Genomic DNA, 6,000 nt, shown 5'->3' on the forward strand with positions numbered 1-6,000 from the left:
ACAAAAAAACCAGCAAAAAAAAAAAACCAACAAAAAAACCAAAAAAAAAAAAATACCCGTACCCGCCTTACCCGTCAAGGGTACACAGGTAAGGGTATAGGACGGGTAGGGTATGGTTTTTGAAAATTATACCCGCCATACCCGTACCCGTATACCCTTGTACCCGAGTATACCCGTACCTGAGACGTACCCGTCCCGGGTATACCCGGGGTACCCGTACCCGCCCGAGTATAAATACACTATCAAAAACCATGATTATAAAAAAAATAAAGTTTTTTATGAAACTAATATGATTATTTTTTTTTTGAGGCAAGTTCATGTATATCCCTCAAAAGTTTCAATATTACATAGTTATCCCTCCAAAATCAATAATTACATATTATTCCTTGAAAATCATACAAACTCACATATTTGTCCAATCTAATTCTATAACATATCAAATATCTCCAAAAATAATTAAATAATATTTTCTAAAACTTAAAAAAATTATTTTGATGTATTAATTAATAATATGTTGACTATTATGCTCTTCGTTTTTGTCTCTTTAGTCCATCTAAGTTCTCTTCTCTCTAAGGCGTCAAACATTTTGCCTCTTTCTTCAAACGAAGATGCAAAATTAAAGCAGCAAGAAGCAGCAGAAATCTGTGAGAGGAGAAGCGACTAGGGAAGGCAGGGAGAAATATGTGATTTGGCGCGTTTGGAGAGAGAGACGGGGGAAGTTTGGTGCCTTACAAAGAAGAGAACTTAGGCGGACTAAAGAGACCGAATAGCATAATGGTCAACATTTATTAATTAATATTGTAAAATAAATTTTAAAGTTATAAAAAATATTATTTAATTATTTTTGGAGATATTTGATATGTTATAGAGTTAGATAGGGCAAATATATGAGTTTGTATAATTTTCAAGGATAAATATGTAATTACTGATTTTGGAGGGATAAATACGTAATATTGAAACTTTTGAGGGATATATATGAAATTTCTCCCTTTTTTTACAAAAACAATAAGAACGGAAATGCCATTTTGGTCCGAAAATGACAATATATATTTTTGTTTTTTTTTACCGAAATGACAATTCGGTCCGAGATATTTTCACAAATTTTTCAACGCATTTTTTTTTTCTCGAAATAGGTTAAAACGACTCGGATTGAATTGTCATCTTGGTCCCAAAATAAAAATGGGACCAAAATGACATCTCAGTTCTTATGGTTTTCGTAAAAGCCAAAGTAATCAAGTTAGTTTGATAAAATCTATTTTTTATTTATGGTTTCTAAAAAAAATTCATAACAACCTACCGTGTATAATATATTTATATGTATTATTTACGTTGAGAAAGGTATCGGTCCTACAATTTTGTTCATCAATGTAGAGAGTCAGTATTACAGTGGCAAAAGACTGTTTTTTGTGTGTTCAAAATTCAAATAGAAATTCTTCATGATTATTGAAATTTTGAAAGCTAAATGTCCGTATTTATCTAAAAATAATATAGATCATGAAAAATCATTTAATTTCTTTTTGAGTTTTTTTTTTTTTCGTAGATTCTCCAGTACTCGATCAATATTATTTAGTATAATTTTCTTAAAATAGTATCTTTCAGTCCATGCAAAAAAATGAATGACTGACGAAATATAAGAATGCGGCACGTGGGTTTATACTCACTAAAAAAAGGGAGAGAATTTCATATATACCACTCAAAAACTGTGAAATTACATATTTACTATCCAAATTTCTATAATTACATATTTACTATCTAAAAATTTAATAACTCACATATTTATCTAATTAATCAAAAAATGATATTAATTAAGTTTAAGATTATATAAAATATAATTAATAAGTTATTTAGTCTCTTCTCCTTCTCTGTCCCTTCCTCTTTTACGCACAGATTTTTCTCTTGTCTTTTTTAGTGTAACTTTCTATTTTCAGCTTTTCGCTTAAACTCTCTCCTCATCTCGTTTTTTCCACTTAAAACAAAAATACTGTTTTTTTAGATGGTTAAGATTTACTGATTTTGTACCTATCTAAAAAAATAGTAAAAAAATTCCTAAAAATATAAAATTTGGTCTCCAAACATATTTTAGTATGGAGGTTAGGTTGAGCGGTTCGGATCGACTGTTTGAACTTTGAAAATGATAGAGAGAGATAGAGGCATGATGGAGGCACAAAAACATGGAGGCATTTGAACCCTCCTCTTTTTTAATACATGATGATGCCGCAGTAAAATTGTTTAATAAATGGGTATTACCTTCAATTTATTTGCTATTTGGTAATCTTCTCGTGTTGCATTTGAAATTAGATGTTAGTTTATTTCTCCTTTTTCTTTGTATGAAATTTTGTAATCTTGTTTCGTTTCTACTAAATGTTTCTTACTACAATATTCTAAAATAAGAAAGACTAATGATTTAAGTGAAATGATCATTATCTAAGGTTAAAGATATTAACAGAGCAATTTTGACTAATTATCATTATCTAAAGAAAGAAAGACTAATGATCATTATCTAAGGTTAAAGATATTAACAGAGCAATTTTGAATTTATAGAATGCACAAATCATATGCATCAATGCATCATTATTTTGACTTTATTATTTGTACACCGTATGAAGCCAAAACTTCGCTGTCAATATCTTTACGCATTATCTATTTGTAATTTTCTTTTTTACTCCTAGCCGAAATTTAAAGTTCTGTGTAATTAATTAATAATTTGCTGCCCGGTAAAAATATTCAAAACTTTGCATTTAGCAACAGAAAGTTATTTTGAACAATACCTGTTAAGACATTAAATAGAATTTAATCCATTTAAAGCCTGTTGCATAACATTGCACATTGATCACAAAATTAATTAAGAAAATGAATACACTTTAAATGTGAACTGTTGAAATCCAGCTAAGGGTTTGTCTTAACTAAAATCTTTAAAGCAAACAGGAATCTAATTAATTACTGCCAGCATTAATTTTTTGCACTAAATACTGCAGACTTTATATTGGATACAGAGGGGGAAGCAAATGTAATAATTCTCTAATTATTTTGCTCTTATCATTATATCAGTATCAGACCTAGCTGGTCTTATAGTCTCTCCTTTCACTTCAAAATAAATGCTACAGAATGTTATCATTTTGTGATTACTCTGACAAAGAATCCAAAGTAGTTGCACACTTACATTTGGGTAAATTTTGTACCCCCCATAACTAAATTTGACTTGATTTGTGCATTAATTTGTAATTGCTTCAATTTTTATTGTGTTGCAATATTAAATAAAATATTAAATAAAATGTACAAAAAATCATAAATATAATTACTAAACACATGTTTTTTTAATCAAATTTTATATATTACAAAATAATAATAAACTTATTTGTTAAATTTTATTTGAACTCATTCACATAATCCGTAAACACTTTAAATAAAATTTAAATGACATTTACACGATAGATCATTTCTTTTTTATTATAGCCACAAATACTGCATGAAGATACCTGATTACAATTTACAAAACATCACAATACATACCAGTTTCATGTAAAACAGAGCTACAATCATACCACTACCAAAGCACTCACATCAACTAACTAACACATAAGCAACTAGACACATTAAGTCTGCCCATATGCAACAATTCAAAAGCACAATAACCATAGCATAAGCTTAATTATAGCACAAAAGCTGTAGTACTATAAGATATTCAAAACCAGCATTCAGAGCTCAATTAAAAAACATAAATCAATCAGACTCTGCATCGCTAGGTGGATCCTCTTCTCCACACATTGATGGAGAGTACTGGTCCTACCCTCCATGTCTAATTTCAGAGGAAGATTCTCGATTTCCTAAGCTAATTAAACTTTACACGATAGATCATAATCATATAAAATAAAATAAAATTATTTTGATCAACTTAACAATAATTTCATTTCCAAATTATTTATATCAAATTTATAGGTATGTTGTGAATATAGATAATCTGACAATCAAATTTCAAGTATTTAAATATTGTTTGATAATGCATCAAGAACTGTTAATTTTATATTATTGTTGAATTCACTTGACACATGGTGAAATATACATCGATCAAATCTCATCATTTTTTATAGACTTCATACAATAATGTTCAAAATAATGAAAATAAGAAATTATCAAAGTAACCCCCTAATCAATAAAAATCCTTCACGAATAAAAATAATGAAAAAAACAAAAAACATACATGCGCTATTCTATGATTGTACCTGCATGCACTGCAAACATTTAAACTGTGATTTACATTCTTTCACTTCAGATTCTCCGTGGTCCCAAATCTCTGCTCCTATTAGTTATTTTTTTTGTACTATAACTCACAATTGTCACTTACAGAGTTATGCTCGTCAGTAATTAAGTGGGGCCACACATTAATTTGTAGTCGCTGCAATATTACTATAGACAAGATGATTAGCTGGTCGTTCAGGTCTGGTTTTGTACCACTGCCACAGATTACAAGTTTGACCTTTGAATTATATTAACAAGTTCCCATAAATAGTCTTTGGCTCTTTACCCACATTTTTATTAATATCCACTTTAAAATATAAAATTACAATTCTATCCGACTTTCAATATTTAAAAAAAAAATACCCAAACTGTATCCTAATTATGTGGTTTGGATTAAAAATTCAAAACCGCATAATTAGGATGCAATTTGGGATTTTTTTTTGTTTTGTTTTTTGAACTATAAATACTCTGTTTCACTCTCCTCCCTCTCAAACTCACCAGGATTGAAAGAGAGAAAGAGAGGAAGAGAGAAAAAAAGAAGGCAATTTCTCAAGCGAAAAGGGCTTTTTCTTTATGTGTTATTAGAAAAATATAAATATGCTTTGAATTTGAGTTATTGATCGCGGTTTAAAAGTCACTTTTAGGTAATACATAAAATATTGCGATCTTTATAGTACATTTAATTTCTAAAAAGTTATATCTATTTTGAAAATTCTTTTTGAATAACAATCATTAAATAATTTAAAGTTTTTTTTAAATAGATACAACATTTTATAAATTAAATGTATTAGAAGGATGACAATGTTTTCTGTATTTACATAGAAGTAACTTTTAAACCGGGATCAATAACTCAGAATTCAAGTATTTTTATTTTTTTTCCAATAACACATAAAGAAATATATTAATTTTTTCTTACAACTACGAAAAATCCGACCTGAAAAATATTGATCTGGGTTATTTGTCACAGTATTTCTAATAAATTAAATTATATTGTAATCCATCTATTTTCAAAGAAATATATTAAACATTTCTAATATTTAAATACAATAAATAAATAAATTTTAAAAAAATCTGTTTTGTAAAAAAAACAGATAAACAAAACCGGTGAGAATCTCATCGGAAAGAAATTATAGAACCGGTGAGATTCTCACTGGTTTGGGCATTTTCCGAAATTCCGCTGAAAAGCGGGTAGAATTTGAAATTTTTTAGTTTTTTTGGATATTAATAAAAATTTCGGAAATTTTTCATTTCACCACTTTAATTGTAATATGTAATTTCTTGTGGGGTGGATCTTATTATTTACTATTTTTGTTTTTGTTTATCTATATATTATTCAAATTAGATTTTTTTTTTTTTTACTATTTCATCATGAAAATAAAGTACGTATTGAAGAATGAATTTAATTTTTAAATTAAGACAATTGTGTTTAAATAAAATGCAACATCAAAAACTATATAAACTTCAATTAATAATTACATGATAAAGTAATTAATTTCTTTATCGAATAAAGTATACACATTATCAAATACTTATTAGTAAAAAACTAAAATAAGTTTAGTCACACGATTATAATTTATCAATAAATAATAATTAATATATTGATTAACAATATTTAATAAGGGTAAAAGTTTTAGAATGAAGTGGCAATGTGGCATTATAAAATTTTACTTTTTGGGTGTCGTGTGGGACTTGTCACAAAGAATAGCAATTCAGTCCCGAAATTATAAGAACCGAATAGCAATTCAGTCCGAGATATTTTTAAGA

This window comes from Carex rostrata, chromosome 21, assembly GCF_964058835.1.
Source record: "Carex rostrata chromosome 21, lpCarRost1.2, whole genome shotgun sequence".
Lineage (NCBI taxonomy): Eukaryota > Viridiplantae > Streptophyta > Magnoliopsida > Poales > Cyperaceae > Carex > Carex rostrata.